The sequence below is a fragment of the Podarcis pityusensis genome (genome assembly GCF_964106645.2).
Source record: "Podarcis pityusensis genome assembly, chromosome: 5".
Lineage (NCBI taxonomy): Eukaryota > Metazoa > Chordata > Lepidosauria > Squamata > Lacertidae > Podarcis > Podarcis pityusensis.
Genome location: NC_138032.1, coordinates 10,139,927 through 10,166,973, shown reverse-complemented (window position 1 = coordinate 10,166,973; position 27,047 = coordinate 10,139,927).

The following is a 27,047-nucleotide window of genomic DNA, read 5'->3' as shown; positions in this document are numbered from 1 at the left end:
GGTAGGGGCAGAGAGCTGTGAGTGCGAGCGCGCCCCCCCCAAATGTTGCGCCCGGTGCGGCCGGCACCTCCTGCACCCCCCACGCTACCCCACTGCCAGCAGCAGCAGCACTCAAGCGACTGCCATTTTAAGCAGCCCCTCTCCAAAGCCGTTTCGCATGCCGCTCATCGTCCCTCCGCCGCCACCGCCGGCCCCTGCTGCTTGCAAGACACAGGTAAGCAGCCACCGGGGCTCGTCCAGTGCTGTGGAGAAGGGAGGGGAGAGTCGTAGGGGTGGGGATGGCTTATAGTCCGGCCCCCCACAAGGTCTGAGGGACAGTGGACTGGCCTCCTGCTGAAAAAGTTTGCTGACCCCTGCTCTAATCTCTTTCCACTGTTAGATAGCTGTTGCTCTGCCTGCATTCCTACCCTGGAAATCATTTGTTTCAATAAATATCCACCTTGTTTTCCCATGCAAAATATTGGAAGCAGCTTACAAGACAACCACAATGTAACAGAAGCGTGGCCAGGTAAAAAGAACCAGCATATTGAAATGCAGATAAGCAGTAATATGAAAAAGCATCATCATCACCATAAGCATCAGGTGACCAAATCCTATATGAGGCAGCCAATCAGAAGCCAAACGCCCAATGGGATCTTAACTGCCTAGCTGCAATGGAGTCAGCTTGGGAGAGTGCCTATTTTGTTGTTTAGTCGTGTCCGACTCTTCGTGGACCAGAGCACGCCAGGCCCTCCTGTCTTCCACTGCCTCCTGCACTTTGGTCAGACTCACGTTTGTAGCTTCGAGAACACTGTCCAACCATCTCGTCGTCCCCTTCTCCTTGTGCCCTCCATCTTTCCCAACACCAGGGTCTTTTCCAGGGAGTCTTCTCTTCTCATGAGGTGGCCAAAGTATTGGAGTCTATTTACTTCTTTATAATTAGTTTATACAAAGCTTAGGTTGTGTCTCTAAGAAGTGCCCCCCCCCCTCATTTCAGTCAGTCACTCAGTTTTATTGCACATAGCGAAAGGCTGCCGCAATGTACACAGGTTCATTCAACAATTAAAAGAAAGTATGCTGGATTAATACAAAAAACTTAAAGCATTTATATTATCAAGACATTACCTACTCTAAACAGAGCTATAAAATTACCTTAATATACAGGTTAAGACATTAAACAATAAAATTTATGGGCTAAAATCACCACATGGCCACTAATATATTAAAAAATAATGTTAATTAATACAATGTGCAATTATATTCAGAGTTTGCTGATAAAGATAAAATATAGCTTGATGTAAAGGTAAAGGGACCCCTGACCATTAGGTCCAGTCGCGGCCGACTCTGGGGTTGCGGCGCTCATCTCGCTTTATTGGCCAAGGGAGCCGGTGTACAGCTTCCGGGTCATGTGGCCAGCATGACTAAGCCGCTTCTGGCAAACCAGAGCAGTGCACGGAAACGCCGTTTACCTTCCCACCAGAGTGGAACCTATTTATCTACTTGCACTTTGACGTGCTTTCAAACTGCTAGGTTGGCAGGAGCAGGGACCGAGCAACGGGAGCTCACCCCGTCACGGGAATTCAAACTGCTGACCTTCTGATCAGCAAGCCCTAGGCTCTGTGGTTTAACTCACAGTGCTGCCCGCGTCCCTTTTAGGCTTGTATAGGGAAGTTTTTTAAATGTTTAATGTTTTATTATGTTTTTATGTGTGTTGGAAGCCACCCAGAGTGGCTGGGGCAACCCAGTCAGATGGGCAGGGTATAAATAATAACATTATTATTAATAATAATATGGAATAGGATGTCCCTGTTTTCACTGGAGAAAGGTTGAAGGGTAGGTACTGTGTTTATTGTGTTTATACATTTTAGATGCTTTTAATTGTCTTAAATGTTTTTACCTTCTTTTTAATTATCACTGATGTCTTTGCCACTCTGGGCTTCTTTAGGATATAAATTTAATAAAATAAAATAAATAGATGAATTATGGAGCAGGGGCATACACCCAGATCTCTGTACTGGGAAGTTTTTAATGTTTGACATTTTATTATGTTTTTATGTACAGTGGTGCCTCGCAAGACGAAATTAATTCGTTCTGCGAGTTTTTTCGTCTTGCGAATTTTTCATCTTGCCAAGCACGGTTTCCCATAGGGTATTAACGGTTTTAAGAAAAAGGAAACAAACTTGCAAGAAGTTTTCGTTTTTCGTCTTGCAAAGCAAGCCCATAGGGAAATTCGTCTTGCGAAGCAACTCAAAAAACGAAAAACTCTTTCGTCTTGAGCGTTTTTCGTCTTGCGAGGCATTCGTCTTGCGAGGTACCACTGTACTGGAAGCCACCCAGAATGGCTGGGGAGGCCTGGCCAGATCAGTGTGGCATTATTTATTATTATTATTATTATTATTATTATTATTATTATTATTATTTGTAGGGCTCTGTCTGAGAGATCCACACACCTTTCTTCCCCACTTCAGTGCTTCAATTTTCAGAGTGGCTCTGTAGCTGGAAATCTCACAAGGGTATGTTTCCTAAAAAGATTAGAAACCAGAACCCTAGTTAGCTTTTGTTTAGCTGTTTTGCTGAGGGTGTTCTCGTAAGAGCATGCCAGCGGTGAATGATCCACGCTGAAAACCTTGACGACTCTTTAAAAGCCTTATTTTCATTTTTCAAAAATATGACAGCAAGAATTAGTACTGGCTCTTCTGTTTCAATAATGGCAGAGATGTTGAAACGACAACAAACACCATTACATTTGCATGTACATTTCTGGAGACAAAAATTGTCATTACTAATTTGGGTGGAACGTTTTATCATCTGCCCTCCAAACAAACAAAATCAGTATAAGCTGTTTTTAGCCGTCAGCTGCAAATCAATGCGAGAAACTTATAGACAGACTCGCTGGCACTCATCAGAAAAAGGGGGGAAATCTTGTTTATTTTTTTTAAGCTGAAGATTCCTTCCCCCTTTTCCATTTTTTTTAAAAAAACAGTTTTCAACACTATAATGAAACTACTTCATTTCAGGCAACAAATATGTGAGGATGCAAAAGTAAAGCACTTTATGCTTTGGCAATGTAATTGCAAATGTGGGACAGCAACATCTAATGCATAAGTTGTTGGACTCCAACTCCCATCAGCCCCAGTCAGCATGGCCAAAGGATTATGGGAGTTGTAGGCACCTGAAGGTCACCATATTGGCTACCCATGGTCTAGTGCAGGCACCCCCAAACTTGGCCCTCCAGATATTTTGGGACTACAACTCTCATCATCCCTAGCTAACAGGACCAGTGGTCAGGGATGATGGGAACTGTAGTCCCAAAACATCTGGAGGGCCGAGTTTGGGGGTGCCTGGTCTAGTGGCTAAATGCTAAGTAATCCAATCCCATGAATCTCTAATTAAAAGCATTTGTGGCCTATGATTACACCCAAAGAACTCTTGGAACTGTAGTTTATTAAGCTGCTGGGAAGTAAGCTCTGTGATTACTAAAGTTCCCATGATTCTCTGGGGGAAGCCATGCTGGTTAAAGAGGTATAAATATGCTGTAAATGTATGGCATGGGTGTAACCCCTGTTGGGTGGCATTTCTGCAGAAGACCAGTGGGTGCCGAAGAGTGTGGGTGCTCACATGACTGAATGCTCCTGATACAATTTCCTTTATCCCAATAGAGAAAACTAAATATCATACAGTAGAATTCTAGCTTAAGGTTACCAGACGTCCCCGTTTCCCGGGGACAGTCCCCAGATTTACAGCTTTCTCACCATTCACATGTATGTAGCAAACAATACGTGTCCCCGGTAACATTATTCTAGCCTATGCTTTTCCCTGAGAAGCGACAGTAGTTATTATCTCTCTCTCTCCTTCCTCTTCTTCTTCTTCTTCTTCTTCTTCTCCTCCTCCTTCTCCTTCTCCTTCTCCTTCTCCTTCTCCTTCTCCTTCTCCTTCTCCTTCTCCTCCTTCTCCTCCTCCTCTGGTGATCACTCATAGCCAAGTAAGATTGTCTTCCATGAACACGGTTTGAACAGTGAGTCTGTAAGTGACTGTGGAGGCCAATTCTGGACCCACACATCCTTCCACAGTGGGGACATTGGATATAAGGAAGGATTTTCTTTTAAGGAAAGTCATGTGATCTACCATTCTTAAATGGTACATCCCAGACCTAGCTTCACCACCTCACAGAGAAATAGGATCTAGGGAGATAACGTTCTTTCAAAGGGTAGAAATGCTGTGTCGAAATAAATGCCCCTTCAATTTAAATTTTGATAATTAATTAATTAGTTAATTAAGTGCCCCCTTTTCCCCCTTGGGAAAACTCAAGGCAGCAAGGTCCCTACCAATACCCCTGCAGGATGAAAGGGGCTTTCAATTTCATGGTGGGCTCACCTGGCAGGTAACCACAGTCCTCTTCAACCTTTTCAGACCTGTTGACTCACTCTTAACCTAAATATGCATTTTGAGACCTGTTTCTTAACTTTGACCATAGATTTGCATGGTGGTAGTGCTGCCCTTGCAACCGTCCTTAATCAGGCTGGATCCTGGCCCACCAACCAGGGATCTAGTGTGACTGTCCTTAGGTTAGGGATGTCATATGTGTGTGTACTGGCTCCATCCCAAAAATTACATGCATTCATTTGCTCTTCTTAGAAGAGTCTTTGCACACTCATGCACAGGGAACTCTCCGTGTAATCGGGATCTCTGTTTTATATATATATGTAATGTTCTCAATTGCGCAGAGAAGTCCCCAGGCACCTGTGCATATAGCCACGGCAAGGTGGAGATAGAAACCATGATCCCAGGTCTCCCGTCAAACACATTCATTCTGCACAAATAAAGGACTAGCTGAGCGTCCTTTTTAAAGGGCAAGATTTCTCTGAGTTGTATTTCAACAGAGTGCTCTCAGATGAATGGTCTGCATTGCCCACACAAAACTGACTGACCATGAAGATCATGGTCTCAGGCCTGGCCAGCAAAATATCAGGCAAGTGTTTTGGGCAAATGGCGTTATCGGCAGAGATTCCCAGTTTATAGGATGCTAGGCCCGAGAATCCACAATGGATCTTTCCATTTTAAAATGTTGACTCTTAAAACCAGGGCTCTTTTTTCTGGGGATACGCATCCCCCAAAACATTTGCTGAATCTTTGTACTTTTGTCCATTTACTGTATTTATTTTCCCGATTTGAACTATAAAATTGTGATTTTCATGAGACAAAATGAGAGTGCCCCTAAACATTTTTTTTAAAGAAAAAAAAAGCACTGCTTAAAACATTTGACTTTACCGACAGCCGGACAATGTTCCTTCACTACTTCTGCAGATAGGAGTGTTACCTGCTCTGTCATTTCAGGACTTGTGTATTTTGTGTATATATGCTATATTTTCTAAATGAAGAAGAAGGTGCTGTTGCCCACCTTAGAACAGAAAACATTGGCGCCCACCTGAGAGGTGCTGGAACTGAGTTCTGGCTGGGGAAAAAAGCCCTGCTCACAGCATACATTGTCAACACATCTGCTCCTGGATATGATGGGGGCGAGGTTTATTGGTTTGTGTTTTTCGTTCTTGTTTTTATCATGTATTTTGTGTTTTTTATATTGTATTTTTATGTTGTGAACAGCCCTGAGATCTACAGAGGAAGGGAGGTATACACGTTTAATAAACAAATAAAGGGCAAAGCACCCAGAAGTGCCATTGACAAGTTGCTGCCACTTATAAAAACGGCAGCTTTAAGAGCTTGGCCTTGCTTTTCCCTCCTCCCTCCTCTTCCTTTTTCCTCGTGTGCTATGTCTTTTTAGATTGTAAGCCTAAAGGCAGGGACCATCTCAGTACTGCTTTTAGAGCTCCCAGAGCCTCTTTGGTTAAAGGGGCAGGGCATGAATGAATCTCTGAAGGATGATCACCTGCATCCACCCACGATAATTGAGAAAGATGTGCTCCATACGGTGCGATTTGGGATGGCTCATCAGCTGGTATTGGAAGATAGATCTTGCATGCACTGGTTTTCTTTTTGGGGTGGGGAAATGCTGCTCTCCCACCTTCACTCTCCCCGCCAAACAAACAGAGAAATCTACAACCATTCTCCCCCTGCACTCCATTTTCTTCCAATCTGAGAACCATTTGTGTGTATAATTGAAAATTAGCAGTGCAGCTGTTTGAAGAGAGTAATTTATCACGGCACATTGTTCGCTCCTGACACTTTAGACCTGGCTCTAACAAGGCAGTGGTTGCCGGGGGTTGAGCTGCAGAAAGTGATTCGGCTGCAATGCCCCGTTTCCCCTGCTTTGTTGCTAATTGTAGCCTCTTTTTCTCCATTGAATTGGGAGTTGAGTAAAAGAGCTTGTTTGCTCTGCGCAAGGAGGCTGCCAGGGCCGCTTGGGCTATTATCACAAGATACTCTTGATCTTTTGAAAAGCAGGAAATAGAATTTTTCTCCAACAGGGAAAGTAATTTGCGATGCGTCCATTAGTTCTTCATTAAAGCAAGATTAAATTGCACGGCAAATCACATCTGCGTTTGGATGATTAAAGGGTGGCATTTTAGAGGCCAAAACTAATTACTAGCCAAAATGAATGGGAGTGAAAAAACAGTCATGTTTTTACATTAGATAGTGTGGTTTGTAATTAGATTCAAGCTAATTCCACTATTTCTTCTCATTTAATGAGATGAGCCTGTCCTCATCTTTTTCTAGGCCATGCTAACAGCCCCAAATGTATAATTTTGATAATACCGAGAGTTTACTTTATTGAAATTTCTTTCCTACCTGCCACAAGTGATTCTTCGGTCTATAGTACTTGGTTTTGCAGAAACCCCCCAAGTGAACACATGAGCCGCCTCCATCATCAAGGGAAGGAGAGTGTCTTCTCATGCCCTCTTGCAAGGGTACAACCAGTCATATACATTTGTGAACAAGTGGCAAAGGACAGGTCTCTGGGGGTAAAAGAAACCTACCCTATTTCTAGAAGGATGTTGAAAAGAACTGAGAAGGGGGAACTCCAATAAGGTTTCACAGACAGTTCAAATACATATAAGGGTCCAAGACTGACCCTTGTTTGCCAAATATTTCATCAAAATTTCCAAGGGAAAAAACTGTGTGGAATGGTCAATTGAGCATCCCCTCCTAGCATCAGTCGCCTACCATTCACAGATCACATTTCAACAATACAAACCAAGAGATCATCGTGATTCTTGACTGCTAGTTTAACTGGCATGGCTTCTTCCAAGGAGCCCATTGGGTAAAGCATTGTGCAGCTGCTGAGATTTCCCTGTTGGAGATGTCTGGTTGCTAAAATGACAATTCCCAGAATTCTTTGGGGGAAATTATGGTGGTTAAACCATTTTAGATTTGCAGTGTATCAACCCCTTTGTTCCCTTGGTTAAGTTAGAGCAGCTAAAATGCAGATTCTACAGAGACATGATCTCCAACTATAGTAAAGCACTAGTATACAGTAGATACAAAATCATTTGTCAAATTGTGTACAGCACCCTAAACAGTTCTGCTGTCCAGGCACCACAGTGATACCACTTCACTTACTTCCTTAAAATCTCTTCTCAAACCCTACTTTTTCTATGTCTTGGGCTTAACCCGTAGACTCCCATACTCGACTGTCAAGACCATATAACACCAGTCCTGAAAGACCTACATTGGCTCCCAGTACATTTCTGAGCACAATTCAAAGTCTGGGTGCTGATCTTCAAAGCCCTAAACAGCCTTGGCCCAGTATACCTGAAGGAGTGTCTCAACCCCCATCATTCAGCCCAGACACTGAGGTCCAGCTCCGAGGGCCTTCTGGCGGTTCCCTTCCTGTGAGAAGTGAGGTTACAAGGAATCAGGCAGAGGGCCTTCTCGGTAGTGGCGCCCGCCTGTGGAAGGCCCTCCCATCAGATGTCAAGGAAACAAACAACTATCTGACTTTTAGAAAACATCTGAAGGCAACCCTGTTTAGGGAAGTTTTTAATGTTTGATATTTTATTGTGTTTTTAATATCTGTTGGGAGCCGCCCAGAGTGGCTGGGGGTATAAATAATAAATTATTATTATTATATTTAACTCAGCATCTGTAACAGAAATAAATGCATATACTTCCCCCATTAACCCCTGCCTCCATTCCATTTCCCTTCTCTGTGTTGAATTTTAGATTGTGAGCTTCTTGGCCTCTTATATTTTGTAACGTGTCTTACGCTTGGTTGGCACTCCATAAATATCACCTCACAACTGTCATTATTAGTGACATAGGCACCCGTGGTGGTTCTTACTCACTTGCCTTTTCTTCAGCTTGAGCCAAACATGTTTACTTAAACCAGGGCCAACCCAAGACATTTTGGCCCTTGAGGCAAACCACCAAATGGTGCCCCCTTCCTGCCAGGGAAGAAAGGGTGAGTGAAGATCTACATCAGGAACAAGGGGTGGGGTGGGAATAAATAACTACATTGGGATCTGCTGCCCCTGTGGATCTTGCCACCTGAGGCAGTCACCTCACCTCATCTTGCCTCACGAGTGGGCTGGCCCTGCTCAGACCTGCATCCTGTGAGAGACTTACATTGAAATGCATAGGACAGTGGTGGCCAAACTCGGCCCTTCAGATGTTTTAGGACTACAACTCCCATCATCCCTAGCTAACAGAACCAGTGGTCAGGGATTATGGGAATTGTAGTCCCAAAACATCTGGAGGGCCAAGTTTGGCCACCACTGGCATAGGTCAACATTCTGCAGAAGACTAGCCTTATAGTGAAATAGATCAGTGCTTGGAGTGTACATTTTGAAAAGGAATTTGTTTCAGTTCAAGTTCAAGCCCTCTAAAAATGAACTAACTCCATTTCAGTTCAATTCACAGTTCAATTCGCAATTCATTCACATGGTCTTCAGAATTCCGCCCCCCACCGGCCTTCAGAATTTTACAAGCTGCTCCGCTAAAGTATAAAATACTCTTATGAAGACTAAGAAAACATCAAAACACACGCACATTGTAAGGTGAACAATTGCTTTATTTATCCCCCCCCCCAGCAATTATCATATTTAAATCTCAAACAGCAGCATCACGTTTCAGATAGCTAGAATTGGGAAATGCAAGCACAGAGTTAAATGCATTTAAATTATTAGATTAAAACGGAGCTAAATTGAGGTGAATTAAAATTGCCTCAAACTCAACTTCGCAAGAAACATAATTCATGTTCATTTCACTCTGAAATTATAAGAGCTACTTTCAGGTGTAATTCGGGGATTTTGGAATTAATTTGGTGCATTCATTAACCTGAAGGAGTTCATTCACTGATATTGACTGACCACAATGGCAAAGAATTGGGGAGCAACCCTATGCATAAGAAGCTAACGTAAAGCAAGCTGGCATAAATTAAGCCGGCGTGAAGTTACCCCAGATCCAAACTCTGTTCAGCAGTGGGGCTGTTGACGCCCCCTGCATAAGCCTGGCAGAGAGAAAACGAGTCTTTAAAATAGTGTTCGAGTGACACCATCCTGTTTGATGGCTTAATTTATGCAGGCAGTGGCGTAGCGTGGGTTGTCAGCACCTGGGGCAAGGCAAGTAATTTGCGCCCCCTAACCCGTGGATTTGCGCCCCCTAACCCCCAGATGTTGCGCCCGGTGCGGCCCGCCCCCCTGCACCCCCCACGCTATGCCACTGTATGCAGGATTGCCAGGTCACGTGACCATCTCTAGTCCTGCCCCTGCCACGCCCCCTTTCCAGCACTTATATGAGTTTAAGATCTGTGGGGCTTGGCTTAGCTGGCTGGGGGCCCTGGCTGAGCTGGGATGAAGGTGTTACACCAGCAAATATCCTACTGAGCTGAGCATCAGGGAGTTAAGATGGCTTAGGCCAGCTGTGCCAGGAAGCTCCCAAGTCCCAGCAGATCTTGTTATAGAATCACTCCGTTAGTTATATATGGGGAGGTGAGGGTTGTTTTTGTTTTAAAAAAGTTGATTGAAGACGTATTCATGCTGACACAATATAATTAGAGAAGGTGATGAGGTTCTCAAGTAGCAAAAGCAAGTGAAATCCAGGTCAGACGTCCCTTTTACTTTTGAAGTTTTAATGGCCGCTCCAGTTTTACAACGGCCACTCACTGACGTTTGAAGCAAGCATGTGTTAAAAGTCGGAATGATTTCCATTTGTCTCTAGCAATTCTTAAAGCTTCTGAGGGTTCTGAGCTCATCAAGCAGACAGGACTAAAGGACTTCTGCAGGCATTTGATGCAGACACTGCTGCCATTTAGCTGCTTTAAGATATCCCTGTGCACTGTTTCTAATACAATATTTGTACCTTTTAAATACACACCCAATTACAAAGGCGACCGTGGAGCTAAAATCAGGTCTGTATTTGAAGGATAAATTTTCAAATGAAGGATTATTTGGAGAAATATTACAATATGAAGAATCTGCAATCAGGTTTCGAACTAAGAGCAACAGAAATAATTTGAGACTATTGTGTTACGACTATGATAAAAAAAAAAGATTGGAGATAGGTTTCAGCAAAGGGGAGATAAGAATAGCATCAAGGAAAATCGAAAATAGAAAAGAATTCTTTTATAATATGTACTGGAATTTTATGTGTACTTTTTCTGGAAAACTTAATAAAAAATATTATCAAAGTATTATTTTTCAAAGTATTATTTTTCAAAGTTGTATAAATCACAAGTGATGCAGAACCCTCTGCTACATCCAATGCTACATCCAGATAGCTTCATTGCTATCTGGCTCCATGCAAACAGCCCATGGCACCTGTAGTTTGGTCCTTGCTTGCTTTTGGTGAAGGAATGTAGTTGCCATGTGGATATTCACTAGTGATTATTTATTTGTTTAATTTATTAATTAAATTTGTATACCACTGTTCACCTGAAGATTACAGGGTGGTTCACAATGGATGGATCTACACACACAGGACGCGACGCTATGAATAAGTCAGAAATTAAATCGTTCTAACAAAAGAAAAAAAAAACTTATGTAAAAATACTACAGAAAGGTTTTGTGCTCTCTGGCACCACCTGGTGTTGTATGTTAATAACACATTAAAATCACTGGTGTTTTTTTACTAATGTAGCTGAGTCCAACATAAAATATAAAATGAAAACACAAAACGCATAATGAAACAAAAACAAAAGGAAAACAAACCAATATCCCCCATTCCATAGAATGTTAATCAGCCAAATGCCTGGCTGAAGAGAAATGTTTTTGCCTGGCACCTAAAGATATGTAATAAAGGCACCAGGCAAGGCTCCTTGCAGAGAGCATTCCACAAACAAGGAGCCACTGCAAAAAAGGACTCGTTTTTGTGTTGCCACCCTCTGAACTTCTCATGGAGGAGCCACACGAAGAAGGGCATCAGGTGATGATCGCAGGGTCTGGGTCAGTTCATATGGGGAAGGTGGTCCTTGAGTTAATACAGTCTTGAGTGATTACCACTCCCCCCCTCAAAAAAAAAAGGATTACCACTCCCCCCCCCATCCTCTAAGGATGAGGTTATTTGATATAGTACAATGATGGGGATCTTGTGGTCTTCAAAATGTTCTTAGACTGTAATTCCCATCATCCCTGATATTTTGGTGTATATTTTATTAACTTGTTATTATGCTGCCCTGGGAACCTTCAGCTTGCAGGGTGCGTTATAAATATTCCTACAGCACAACTGGATCAACACAGCTATTTGAATTTTTGGACTCTCTGGGGGGTGGTCATATTTATGGACCCTCCTGGGGAGCTCATGATGAACTTCTGCACTTCTAAGTTTACTACTTCACCGTTTCCCAGTGATCTAACTAATGAGTGCAAAACCACTGGGATGGTTTAAAAAGCACCTCCCACTGTGTGGTAAAACAGAGGGGACACTAACACATGTTTGGTGGACCTGTGAAAAAATCAAAAGCTTCTGGAATATAGTATATGATGAGCTTAAACAAATGTTTATGTATAACTTTATGAAAAATACAGAAGCTTTTCTACTAGGGATAACGGACACAGGTATAGCAAGAGAAGATCAGAAAATATTCCTCTATGCCACAGTAGCGGCAAGGATCCTAATTGCTAAAAACTGGAAAAAAGAAATTGTGCCAACAGAAAAGGAATGGCAAGACAAAGTGTTAGAGTATATTGAACTGGCTAGATTAACAGAGGCAATTAGAGATCACACTAGACAAGAGTTTCAAAAAGCATGGGGAAAATGCAGAGTATACTTCACAAAACAGTGCCCTAAAATACATACCTGGACTTGTTTCGATTAATGTCTGCAGGAGACTTTGTGGATATTTAAGTTATAATTAGAAAAATCTTAATAATTATTCATAAAGGAAACAGCTTATAAAAAGCACCTCCCACTGATCTAATTCATTCTTTGGCCAGGGATGAGACATATGGCAGAAGCTGCTCTGTTTAGATTAGCCAAATCTGTGTCTTACACATCTTCTACCCTGGAACTTGGAAGCCTCACAGCCCCAAAGTTGCAATTGCTCAGCAGTGCGAGAAAAATTACTCTGCACATGCTTGGAGATGCTTGCTGTTTCATCAGTATCTCACCTGGATTATTCCAGGGATAAATCCTGGTTTTAAAAATGTTTCAGAACTGAGGCCTGATGAAGTCTAAGCAGAGCCGTCTTTCCCATTGGTCTTAGTGGTTCGTTGCGCCAGGGCGCCTGCCTCTCAGGGATGCACTAGCGAGTATGGGAGCTTTGCGGCTTTGCCGGCAGCCTCCCCTTTCCCTGCACACCTGCCAGCTGCGCCCCACCAACTATATGGCTGGCGGGTGTGCAGCTTCCTTCCCAATCCTCCACAGGAGGGGAGCAATCCCTGCAGAGGCTCTGCAAAAGACAGGGTCGCTGTCAGTGTGGTGTAGTGGTTAAGAGCGGTAGACTTGTATTCTGGTGAACCAGGTTCGCATCTCCGCTCCTTCACATGCAGCTGCTGGGTGACCTTGGGCTAGTCACACTTCTCTTAAGTTTCTCAGCCCCACTCACCTCACAGAGTGTTTGTTGTGGGGGAGGAAGGGAAAGGAGAATGTTAGCCGCTTTAAGATTCCTTTGGGTAGTGATAAAGCGGGATATCAAATCCAAACTCTTCTTCTTCTTCCTCCTGCTTCCTGGCGAAAGGCAGCGCGCAGCCTTCCCGGGCTGCCTTCCTGGGCGCCCCAACGCCGGACAGCATGTCCACCAGCACGTTTTCCTGCTTGATTGCCACCACCATGCCGGGGACCGGGGCGGTGGGGGAGGCAGAGGACATTTTCCACCACCCTCTCCCTTGTTTTGGAGTTGCTGGGGGGGGGCCGCCGGAGGGATCTTTGCACCACGGTGTTGGATATGCTTAAGACGGCCCTGAGTCTGAGGGTGGCTTAAGACTAGAAAAGAAGGAGGGGAATTAAAGGGATCTGAAGTTGTCTCTAATCCATGAAAACCTATGCCATAAGAAAGTGTTGGTCTTTAAGATGCCACAGGGCTCTTTGCTGTTGATCTAAATGGCCTCGGTCCAGTATATCTGAAGGAGCGTCTCCACCCCCATCGTTCTACCCGGACACTGAAGTCCAGAGCCAAGGGCCTTCTGGCGGTTCCCTCACTGAGAGAAGCCAAGTTACAGGGAACCAGGCAGAGGGCCTTCTTGGTAGTGGCACCTGCCCTGTGGAATGCCCTCCCACCAGATGTCAAAGAGAAGAACAACTACCAGACTTTTAGAAGACACCTGAAGGCAGCCCTGTTTAGAGAAGCTTTTAATGTTTGATGTATTACAGTATTTTAATATTTTTTTGGGGGGGGGGAGCCCAGCCAGATGGGCGGGGTGTAAATAATAATAATAATAATAATAATAATAATAATTATAAAGCAACTTGTTGCCTTCGAGTTCTTTGGTTGAAGGGTGATGCATTTGCACAAATGCATAAAAATAAATAATGCTACTGCTGGAAGATATGGTGGGTGAGAGAGAGTGGAGGTGGGAAGAGAGAGGTAAGTGGAATCATAGAATTGTAGGGTTGGAAGGGACCACGAGAGTCATCCAGCCCAACCCACTCCAGTGCAGGAATATTTTGCCCAATGTGGGGCTTGAACCCACAAGCCTGAGAATAAGAGTCTTGTGCTCTACCAACTGAGCTATCCCGCTGGCAATCAATATACTTGTCTTTCTGACTGGGCATTTATTTCTTAGGTCACATCCACACCATACATTCAAAGCACATGGCTTCCCCCAAAGAATACTGGGAACTGTAGTATGTTGAGGGTGTTGGGAACTATAGTTTCCTGCTTACAAAGCTGCCATTTCCAGTTGAGCCACCTGGATAGCACAGTTGGTTTTAGAGAATGGTGCTGATAATGGCAAGGTTGCAGGTTTGATCCCCGTATAGGACAGCTGCATATTCCTGCATTGCAGTGCGTTGAACTAGATCAGGAGTCAGCAACCTTTTTCAGCTGTGGGCTGGTCCACCGTCCCTCAGACCATGTGGTGGGCCGGATTATATTTTTTGGGGGGGGAGGGGATGAACAAATTCCCCACAAATAACCCAGAGATGCAGTTTAAACAAAAGGACACATTCTACTCATGTAAAGACACACTGATTCCCGGACTGTCCATGGGCCAGATTTAGAAGGCAATTGGGCCGCATCCGGCCCCCGGGCCTTAGATTGCCTACCCTTGGACTAGATCCTCAGGGTCCCTTCCAACTCTACAAGTCTATGATTCTATGATGGAGTTCCCAGGATCCTTTGCGGGGGAGACATGAGCTTTAAATGTATGCAGCTCAAAGTTGGTATCTGAGGGAAAGGAAGTTCTGCTTATTCCTGTTATAACCAATCCTCCCCGCCCCTGTCAGCAAAAATAAACTTAAGTCTATGAATATATGAATATGGAGGCAGAGTCCCCTCAGAGGCGAAGCCTCGGTTCTTTTTGCCCTTTTGTGTCACACTGCCACTTGAAATAAGCACATTGAAATACCTGGTGACAAAGCTTCTTTGACTCTAGGCATGAAACATTAGTTCTGTTCTCTTGCTGGGCTATGAGCCTATGGAGCAAGGTTTGTAGGAGACCTTCTTTGAGGAAGAATAAGCCAGCAGTGAGGAGAAGGAAGCCGTTTGGATCACACCCTACAGGGTCTGGGAGAGCTCCAAAGTTCCATTTGCAAGGAATTCATGGCAAGAGAATGGAGTGTATTCTGTTAAGCATGTGTGGGCTGTAGTATTAAGGGCAGTGGTTCCCAATTAGCTAAGTATTGAGGACCTCCTTGTTTTTCAAAGCCAAGCCATGGACCCCCTACATTTTGAAAAGCGATATGGTAGTTTTTGTTATGTGAATGGTGCCATGGACTCTCTGGGTTATGTAGACACCCCCCCCCCCCAGGGTCCACAGACCGCCAACTGGGAGCAACTGGCCTAGAGGCTTTTGTTGTGGCGGGGAGGGGCTGTTGATATTATTTTTTTGTATCTTTATTTTAGATCTTATTGTGATTTATGTGAAAATTGTTCGGTTTGGTTGTGTATTTTTTAATGTTGTATCTATTGTTTATGAATGCTTTTGTTATGTTGCAGCTATATATTTTTTCATGTTGTAAGCAGCCTTGAGCATGGTTTTAACTATGGAAAGGCGGAATACTAATAACATTATGTATGTATGTATGTATGTATGTATGTTCCTCTCCACGGAAATATTTAGTGAAAGGTGAAAGATTTATATGATCTGAAGAGAAACCCAAGTATGTATGTATGTATGCTTGTGAAATATTGCAGATCGTGAGAACTTTTAAACTTTGATTTTATTGTGGAAGCTTTATTTATGTTGTGCTTAATATATATTTTATCCCAGTTTGCAGCTGCAAATTGTCTTGTAAACATAATACATTGCTGAACATGCCCTAGGTGGCAGCAGCAGAATGAAATATTAGTGGGGAAGGGAGAAATGTTTTCCCCGATTAATTCAAATGCCCATTAATAAAATAAAAAGTGTGTGTGTGTGAGAGAGAGTGATACATACGCACACGCACACACACACTTGGGAGGTGTTTTGAGCTCCATAAGAGATTGTTTTAAACTGGCCAGCATTTAACCCTACGCTTGCTGATATTCAATTTTTAATGTTGATGCATTTTTGGTCAAAATCTGGAATAATAGAAAAAAATGCTTTGTCCTCAGATTGGTTTTAAATTCTGTGGCTCAGCTCTGGAGCATCTGAACAACGATAAAGTGGGAGAGGAAGTGTCTATGGGGCCAGGGGCTGCCAGTTGAGTCAGCTCTATAGTTATGTATGTAAAACATTTTTACCTTGCCATTCATTGCCAAAGGAACTTCCAGTTCAGGTTACTAGTTAAAGCATAAATAAAATATATAAACAGACACTTAAAGCAGGCAGATCACGACCAGAGTGCTCCAGTTGGACAGTAAACTCCAGGAAAAGCCTGGACAAATAATCAGGTCTTTAACTGGTACTAGAAATTCAGCAGCATCAGGCCTTCTCAGTATTGGCACCCGCCCTGAGGAACGCCTTCCCATCCTATGCCAAACAGATAAAACACGTATTTGAGTTTTAGAAGACATCTGAAGGCAGCACTGTTCAGGGAAGTCATTAATGGTTGATGTTTTCTTGCGTTTTTAATAGTTTGCTGGGAGCTGCCCAGAGTGGCTGGGTGGCATATAAATAATAAATTTATTCTTGTTATTATTGGCACCAGTTGTATCGCAAAGGGGAAGGAGTTCCAAAGCTGGGGTGTCCCGTCTGAGGAGGTTCTCGTCTGTGTGGCTTCAGAAAAAAGTTGAACTTCAGGAAAAGGTTGAACTTCAGGAAAAGGTTGCACTGCTGAGATCCCCTGGCTGATCTGTTTGTGCAGGCTCCTTTATAGGGGAGCAGGCATTCTCTCAGGTAACCAGGCCCCATGTTGTTTAGGACTTTCAGCTAGTACAAGAATGGTCTCTGTAGCATTTTGACAGCCAGTGCAATTCTTTCAGAACTTGTGTTACATGTGCACAAACAGGCCGTCTCCATCTGGGATGTAGCTGCAGCGTTCTCCAATTAACAGCAGATTTCAGCCCCATGTGGAGTGCATTATAGTAATCCAGTCTTAAGGTTACCAATCCATGGGTTGTGAGACAGAGCAATCATGAGGCAGAGTGAGTTAGCCACCTCATACATCGTTTTTTGAGGGACAGAGCTGTGTGGGCTGCAAAGCCTGCCCGGGACCAGCGGCGTAGCGTGGGTTGTCAGCACCCGGGGTAAGGCAAGTAATTTGCGCCCCCTAACCCGGGGCAAGGCAAGTAATTTGCACCCCCTAACCTGCCGCCGCTGCCAGCTTCTTCTTGCTGCTGCCTGGTCTGGTCTGGTGTGGTTCTCTCCCGCGCTCAGCGCTGCGCTGGGCGGCCGCTGCACTGTCCCTCCCCCAGATAGTCTCTCTCTCCGCACCGCACGCCTGGCACCCACCCCCTCCACAGTGGGCGGCGACCCAGCGGCTCGGATCAGATTCGCACAGCCAGCACTGCAGTGAGAGAGAGTGAGCCAGGTAGGGGCAGAGAGCTGCGAGTGCGAGCGCCCCCCCCCAGATGTTGCGCCCGGTGCGGCCGGCCCCCCCTGCACCCCCCATGTTACGCCACTGCCCGGGACATAGCTAGGCTGCTTCCCTCAGGCACAGTGGAGGTTGTCGTCTCATTGCCAGGGTTGAAGTAAGAGTTAGCTGTCATCCTGGTCCGCTTCTATGCAAGGGGTAACCATAGAGAAAAATCAGCTGTGGTGTCTTTTGTCTGTTTCTGATCTGGCCCTGACAGTCGCTTCATTACCCAACATGCTGTAGTTGATCAGGATTCCAGGTAAAAGAGCCAAGAATGGAAGGGAAAGGAGACAGGAGAGACTGTAGCATTGGGAGACTTTGCAGAAATTGGATTTTTTATTTGGCTTTGAACCTGGCACTTACTGGGAATGTGCAGGGTGCTGTTCTCTCACATCTGAGTTACCTGCAGCTGCCCTGACAAGACGAGGAATGAGGGACCGTGAGGGAAAGGCAAGGCTGACCCTGTGTGCACTAAAAGCACAGCTCAGAACACCCTGCATCCACATTGCAGAAGATTCTGTGGCCATTGAGCTTGCACAGGGAATCAAGAATGCAGGAATCTGCATGAGATTCCATACATGCTTCTGGCTCGACAGGAACCCTCTGAATAGTATTGGCAGAGGCACCCACCAAGCCTCAGTTTCCTGTATGATAGAACAAATTCCTTGTGACATGTGGAATGTGGCGTATTCATTGCTTGCCCTGGCCCAGGAGAATGGTGTTGTTCTGTTGCCAATGCAAGACTTAGTAGTCCTCTTTCTCCTCTGGGCTGTGTACACACTCAACTGTGTAGCACAAAAATGTAGCTAAGAATCCTTCATTCTCATCCTCAAGGCGCTGCTTTCGGTCCTGGGTGCGCTTGGAAACTCCCATTGATTAGGTTATCCATGCCTTTTCCTCCCTGCACATGCCTCAGCTGAATGAAGAAGGAAGTGGCAATTCCAATATTGAAATACACCCACTTACGTCATTGGATAGTAAAGGTAAAGGGACCCCTGACCATTAGGTCCAGTTGTGGCCGACTCTGGGGTTGCGGCGCTCATCTCGCTTTATTGGCTGAGGGAGCCGGCATACAGCTTCCGGGTCATGTGGCCAGCATGACTAAGCCGCTTCTGGCAAACCACAGCAGCGCACGGAAACGCTGTTTGCCTTCCCGCTAGAGCGGTACCTATTTATCTACTTGCACTTTGACGTGCTTTCGAACTGCTAGGTTGGCAGGAGCAGGACCGAGCAATGGGAGCTCATCCCATCGCGGGGATTCGAACCGCCGCCCTTCTGATCGGCAAGTCCTAGGCTCTGTGGTTTAACCCACAGCGCCACCCGTGTCATTGGATAGGTGTAGATAAATCCCCCATTGCTGGGTCCGCCTACATATGTTTTCAAAAGGACACACAGCAGGGTAATGCAGACTCAATCTGCAATGCCCTTTTATTTTCAGAATGAAACCAGTTTCTCAAGAGATGTTTTTCACTGGCAAAAGAGATGCTGTAAATCTTGATTGCATGTTGACTACATAAAAAAAATCCCCCGAAGTACTCAGTCTGTCTTGATTTTAAAATAAAATGTTGTATGTATGCAACCTTGTTTACTTCTTCCGATCTTTGTGGATACCATTCTGCCCTTCCCAGTATTATGGAATTAGGGAGAAGTGAAACTTCCTGGAAGGAGGAGAAAGAGAGAGACACACACACAGAGAGAGAGCATTATACAAAGCTTAAAAACAGTAAAGCAAGAATGACAGGATTTTCATGCCACTGAAAGATTATCTTCTTTACATTTATAACTCTCATCATGAGTAGATTGTTGGATTGTATGTTCCAGCTTTTTTTCAAGAGACATTTAGAACTTCAAATGCTGCAACAAATTAATTTGCAAGATAGAGACAATAATGAGGGATTCCATTTCAAGACACGTCTGTGAAACGTTATGAAAGCTTAAAAAGGAAAAGAAGAAGCGTGAACTGGCAGTCATCATTTACTAATATAAGGGAAAGCTACTGAAGAAGATGCAAAAGCAACAGCAGTTGAAGCTTCTTCTTCTTCTTAATCCGAAGAGGAAACCGAACTGAGAAAGCGTAATCAGATGCTACCCTCTTAACAATGTTCTAGGCAACAGAACAAGTTTTATAGAAGGGAAACAGGACAAACAAAACTTGGGACTTCAAATGTAATGGGATTATTTTGAGGAATTTTTTTTCAAAAACGTTTTTGTACAGGAGACATGTAAAATGCTTTTGATTTTTTCTCAACTATATTCACTGAGTTTGCAATTTCAGAGTTAACATGGCATAAACTCAGGATCATGCAGGAATTAAGGGGTTATCAACATTGTGATCCTGGTGATTATGAACGAAATGTTTATTGCTTCTAACTATTGCCATTGTTTACTATAGCTGTTATAGATATGTCTTCAGACCTTCATTCTGCTTTTGCTTTGATAACACCTTTTTATAAAAAGCTCTTTCTAGGATATGTCTATACTGGTTGACAAGCCTATCATTTAAATTGGGAAGGGAGCCCATCTAGGAGAAAGAAAACTCTGATCCAAAACTTCCGCTGACTTGCAGGATATCCTTGGCAGAAGAAGTGGTTAAGGAGAAAATCCTACAAATCCAGAGTAGAATCCCTAAAACAGTTGGATGGTGCCTTGTACGTCTCCATCTGGCAACTCATGCAGCCAAGCTGGAGCCAGTGGAGCGTGGTGCCCAGCGTGGGGGGGGGGGCAGCCGCGATGGCACCCCACCGGGATTGCGCTGCCGGGGGCGATGCACTCCCCCTGCACTCCTCTTCCTCCGCCAGTGGCTGGAGCCAAATGTATTGCTCTGCTCTCCTTTGGACCTCATCAGCGATGCCAAAAGGGGAGTCTTGTTGACTGGGCAGCCTAGTACCTTCATATACACTGCCGGGGGGGGTGTAACTTCAGTACTGCTAAAAACAATGCAGAAAGCAGCAGTAAAGAGTCACCGAGTCTCTGCAGCCGCAGTGGGTGCTGTGATTCTTCCACCCCCGGAGGCACACTCCATTGTCTCTCAAGACAGATGGATGTCAACAACAACATCCCTATTTAGCTGGAACAACCATTATTTTTAAAGTTCTGTCCCCCCCAAAAAACCCAGTGACCCATGGGTACAGGGGTCAAATCATGCAGGTTTCCATTATATAGTTTATTAAATGTATAATGTGGATCCGAGTGTAAGGTACACTCCTCCGGTGTGGTGTAGTGGTTAAGAGCGGTGGACTCGTAATCTGGGGAACCGGGTTCACTTCCCCGCTCCTCCACATGCAGCTGCTGGGTGACCTTGGGCTAGTCACACTTCTTTGAAGTCTCTCAGCCCCACTCACCTCACGGAGTGTTTGTTGTGGGGGAGGAAGGGAAAGGAGAATGTTAGCCGCTTTGAGACTCCTGAAGGGGAGTGATAAAGCGGGATATCAAATCCAAACTCTTCTTCTATCATATTGTAACACACCACCCCAATCTCCAAGCAGTATGAGATTCCAGGGGTACCAGGCGTGTGTACCAGGGTCTGTGTTTCCTTTCAGAACAAAGAGGCACAGCAGAGATGGTGGTGTCCTTGTGATATACGGTTTAATTACACATGTACACAACCTGAACGTAGGTGGAGGGAGAGCAGAGCATTCACATCCCAAGAGAGGCCCGTTCCTTCCATTGCTGCAGCCTCAGATTCCAAGAGACCCCAAGCGTTGTGTCTGACCCTCTCTGTAGCCTAAAACAGACTGCTCTGCCCTGCCTATCCCCCCAGCTTGTAAAACTGACACTTGTTTCCTGTTTGCTTACCTCAATACCCACTGCAATTCTGCCCCTCCCTCCTCAAACTCTGGCCTTTTGTTTCTGCTACATGTTACATCAGGGAAGGGCTTTCCTCATTTTCCCTTGAGGGGGTGGGCCTGAGAGTCTCTGTTCAGGGCTTGGCCATTATTAGCTTTGTTCCTCCCACACTCAGCAAATTATGCCAGCCTGGGCTGGCTTCTTAGGATAAGCCGAATCATAGAATTGGAAGGAAACCCAATGGTCATCTAGTCCTACCCTCTGCAATGCAGGAATCTCACTAAAGCAGGCAAAGGCAAACTCGGCCCTCCAGATGTTTTTGGGACTACAACTCCCATCATCCCTAGCTAACAGGACCAGTGGCCAGGGATGATGGGAATTGTAGTCTCAAACCTGAGGGCTGAGTTTGCCTATGCCTGCACTAAAGCATCCATGACAGATGGCCATCCAACCTCTGCTTAAAAACCTCCAAGGAAGGAGAGTCCACAACCTCCAGAGGGAGACTGTTCCACTGTCAAACAGCTCTTCTTGTCAGAAATCCAGCAGAGTTTGGCACAGTTTAACCAAACCTTGATTATTTCTAACTTTTACTAAATCCAGGAATTATGTGGAGGATTTGGCACCCAATAATTTATGGGATCCTTCTTCTTGTTGTTTAGTTGCTTAATCGTGTCCGACTCTTCGTGACCCCATGGACCAGAGCACGCCAGGCACTCCTGTCTTCCACTGCCTCCTGCAGTTTGGTCAAACTCATGTTTGTAGCTTTGAGAACACTGTCCAACCATCTGGTCCTCTGTCGTCCCCTTCTCCTTGTGTCCTTCATCTTCCCCAGCATCAGGGTCTTTTCCAGGGAGTCTTCTCTTCTCATGAGGTGGCCAAAGTATTGGAGTCTCAGCTTCAGGATTTGTCCTTCCACTGAGCACTCAGGGCTGATTTCCTTAAGAATGGATAGGTTTGATCTTCTTGCAGTCCATGGGACTCTCAAGAGTCTCCTCCAGCACCATAATTCAAAAGCATCCATTCTTCGGCATTCAGCTTTGTTTATGGTCCAGCTCTCACTTCCATACATCACTACTGGGAAAACCATAGCTTTAACTATACAGACCTTTGTTGGCAAGGTGATGTCCCTGCTTTTTAAGATGCTGTCTAGGTTTGTCATTACTTTTCTCCCAAGGAGCGGGTGTCTTTTAATTTCGTGACTGCTGTCACCATCTGCAGTGATCATGGAACCCAAGAAAGTAAAATCTCTCACTGCCCCCATTTCTTCCCCTTCCATTTGCCAGGAGGAGATGGGACCAGTGGCCATGATCTTAGTTTTTTTTGCTGTTGAGCTTCAGACCATATTTTGCGCTCTCCCCTTTCACCTTCATTAAAAGGTTCTTTAATTCCTCCTCACTTTCTGCCATCAAGGTTGTGTCATCTGAATATCTGAGGTTGTTGATATTTCTTCCGGCAATCTTAATTCTGGTTTGGGATTCATCCACTGCCCCCCTCCAATTTATAGCAATATGTTCCAGGTTTTCGTTTATTTTTTAAAATGCAGTCTCAGAAGCCTGCAATTTTGAGCGGAACATCATATTTTGTTTATCCAAAAGGGTAGTCACACGCACCTCTCCACTGTGGGGCAACTTGGGGCAGGTGTGGTTTTGAAAGGGACATATGGCTGCTGAGGAAAGGGTTAAGCACTTCCTCCCTTGCAACTGCTCTGTCCTGTCCAAAATGTCAGCTTTCTAATGCTTCTTTTTCATTTAACCCCCCCCCCCAACCTCACAAAAACAGGCATGTAACATATAGTTTCCCTCCAAGTTTCAAGGTACACATCTTTTCTACAGTTAAAGGAACGCAGAGCCCTTACTGTAACTGAGTTGGCAGATTCTTCAGCTCAGATTACAGGTGGACTGTGTGTGTGAGAGGATCAGCAGTGAAAGTCCACAAGACTTTATCCTAATTTTATCAGATTACTTCCCCTGAAACTCTTCTTTTGAAGTGCTCTTCAACAGAAGAACAAATGGGGAAGACATCAATGCTTCATAAAGCTGAAAGCTTCTCCCTGGGGTAATTGAAATATTTCTTATCAAAGGATTGATAAGATCAGGTTGCAGCTGTAACAAAGAAGAAACGGATAAAGCCAAGTGGAAATCGGTAAGACAGCGCTGGTGGTACAAGCCTATTGAAGATGGTCGAGCTAATTAGAATCTATAACTCAGGACATTCCATTACATGCTGGGCAAATGACCCTGTAAGTTTCAAGTCTATCTGCTACATTAAAAAAAAAAAAGTTCAGATGTAGAAATAATAATGTGGCTGATGGATTCTGTATCCTTGAATGAGCATCACCAACCAGAGGTCTGGGTATCTGGCAAATTTCTTTTAAAATAAGGTCCTTTGAGTTCAATATATGCATCTATCTTCACCAATGTTTAAAAACCTTCTAAAAATTTCACACAGAGCTTTCTGAGAACCAATGTTCAAAAGAAGGGGGGCAATGAAACATAATAAAGTTTTACAAAAAAAAAAAAAAGGAAATTGGGGGAAAATTCCCATTAAAGGCTGAGGTAGTTTAAATTGGGTAAAAGAAGCAGAATTGATCTAACAAAAATACAGGGTTTTAAATATATATATATATAAAGCAGAGACTGACTTAGGGAACATTTTAAATTACAGCAGGACGTGGCCCTTGCTGCACCTGTAATTCAGACTTAAACATGTGTGGAGATTTCCAAATTGCTTCTCAACAGGTATATTTGTAGGGGTCTGGAGGATTATTATGAAGCCCTAGATATGGATACATTATCTTGATTTTTGTTTGTCAAAGTTATCCTTTGTCCTCAGTTTATGTTGGTGTGGTCCAGAGGACACATTATTGGATACAGTATAATACTAATAATATATTAGTTATACTCCACCCATCTGACTGCGTTGTCCCAATCACCCTGGGAAGCCTGCAACATGAGATATCAAACATTAAAAGCTTCCCGATATTAGATGTCTTTGGAAAGTTATATACGGTAGTTGTTTATCTGTTTGAAATCTGATGGGAAGGCCTTCCACAGGGCGGGTGCCACTACCAAGAAGGCCTTCTGTCTGGTTCCTTGTAACTTTACTTCTTGCGGTGAGGGAACCTCCAGAAGGCCCTCAGAGGTGAACCTCTGTCTGGGTGGCTGAACAATGGCAAAACTCTCATTTCTATGGTCTTCCTTGGTAGCTTTGAACGAGCCACCCACTCTTTCAGTCTCAGTTCTTCATCTGCAAAATATGAAGTATAGGAGGTGATCTCACAAAATATTACTTGGCACCCAAGACTGTGTACACATTACCCTTTACTCCAGCTCCAAATGCTTGAAAGATAAGGGGTGGGCAAGCCTCCATTGCCCTGTGGTAATTCAATTTTGGGGGAAGGATAGGCTAGAACTGTCTTCCATGGTAGTTATCTATGCAGAGGGAGGTTTGGATTATTTTTAGGAGGAATATTAAGTAAGGTGAACTCCCATCTTTCGATGTAGTGCAGCCCATGCACAGGTCCACCATATCAGGTTGAAAACATGCCATACATTTAAAGACTTTTGTAAAGTAATTTCCCCCAAAGGATCATAGGAAGTGTAAAGGTACGTTAAGGGTGCTGAGAATTATAGCTCTGTGAGGTGTAAACTATAGTTCTACGGATTCTTTTGGGGTGGAGTGCTTTAAATGTACCGTATGTTCCAAAAACGTGCAATATGAATCAGCAAATTTTACAAAACAGTGACTGCTCTCCAAAGCAGCAGCCATGTGGGGAGAAACATAATTGCACTTGGCAGCAAGGACTTTTGTCCTTCTCTGGACAAAGGAGCACCCTCATACATCATTTTATGCTCCATCATTTGTTTATTTATATACTGCTCTTTAAAAAAATTAACAAATCCCAGGGTAGTTGTCATAACAATGCCTTGTTGTAGTTGTTGTTGTTTAGTCGTATCCGACTCTTCGTGACCCCATGGACCAGAGCACGCCAGGCACTCCTGTCTTCCACTGCCTCCTGCACTTGGGTCAAACTCATGCTGGTAGCTTCGAGAACACTGTCCAACCATCTCGTCCTCTGTCGTCCCCTTCTCCTTGGGCCCTCCATCTTTCCCAACTTCAGGGTCTTTTCCAGGGAGTCTTCTCTTCTCATGAGGTGGCCAAAGTATTGGAGTCTCAGCTTCAGGATTTGTCCTTCCACTGAGCACTCAGGGCTGATTTCCTTAAGAATGGATAGGTTTGATCTTCTTGCAGTCCATGGGACTCTCAAGAGTCTCCTCCAGCACCATAATTCAAAAGCATCCATTCTTCGGCGATCAGCCTTCTTTATGGTCCAGCTCTCACTTCCATACATCACTACTGGGAAAACCATAGCTTTAACTATACGGACCTTTGTTGGCAATGCCTATTGTATAACTAAAATTACTCCAATCTGAATGGTCACTCCCCAACTGCAAAGTAAGTATAGTGCCTTATCTTATTGGGCTGCTGTAGAAACCAGCACAGGAACAGCCCTATAAAGTCCACCTCTACGCTTCATATTTTGCAGTTGAGAAACTGAGGCTGAGAGTGAGCGACATGTTCAAATATACCCAGCACATCTTCACCAAATATTTGAAGCTCTCTTAAGTGGAATCTATACGCATATAAAAAACGTTTTGAAAATGCTTTTTTAAAAGCGTTTTTAAAAATACATTGAATTTTCCATAAGTCCATCACCATCTAGTGCAGGGGTAGTCAACATTTTTATACCTACTGCCCCCTAATGCATCTTTCTTGATGGTAAAATTTCCTTACTGCCCACCAGTGCTTGATGGAAGGATTCAGCTTGTGCCACAGAACCCCCTAGCATCCTGAAACGCCCACTAGTGAGCGGTAGGGACCAGGCTGACAACCCCTGATCTAGTGTCACATGGTATATTGCACTTAAAATGTTTCATTTGCAGCTGTATAGCTGAGTCTTTATACCACTTTAACAGTCATAGTTCCCCCCACCCAAGAATCCTGGGAACGATAGTGTGTTAAGGGTGCTAGGAATTATAGCTTTGTGAGTGGCAGTTCCTAACCACTCTCAGCACTACAGTTCCCAGGATTCCTCAGGGAAAGTAGTGCTTTAAATGCATAATATGGATGTAGCCCTGGAAGTTCACAGAAATTGTAAGATTTGCCCCTAAAGTTCCTAGGCCTCTGGATCATGCTGACTTTTCTCAAAGGGAAGATTGTCACATATATAACATGCACACAGAAATATATTTTCAGCTCTTTTTTCTCTTGCACTGCCTTGTATTCTCTTTTGTCCTTTCTATTATTCACTGTCCATCTCATTTCTGCCTTCTCATGTCTCTTTTCTCCCTCCTCTCATTAGTCTCCTACTAGCCCAGTTTTATTAATAACGTTTTAATGTATTCAGCATCTAACACTCGGCCATTTCTCTCCTACAGTCTTCACTAACATTTCCCATGCTGGAAAAAGACTTTTGCTTGGAAGTACCAATTCTACCCAGCAGGGGGAGGGGAAATCCCAGTGTTTCGGAGACAGGCTGAAAACCCAGATAGCTAGGATTATTATGGAATGTGGTACAAATTGCAGTTTGGAGCAGACTCCAACCTCAGAGCTCAAAGGATGCAAAAGAAACCCAGTGGAATCGGAGAACACAATTTATAACTTTGTTGGCAGATGACCTGGAACATTTGACAGCAGGGCAAATTCAGTTTAGTTTATAAACAGAGCAGTGTTGGTGCTTAATTTTTATTGGGGCTATATCATCACGATCACTAATGCATTTCTGCTCCTTA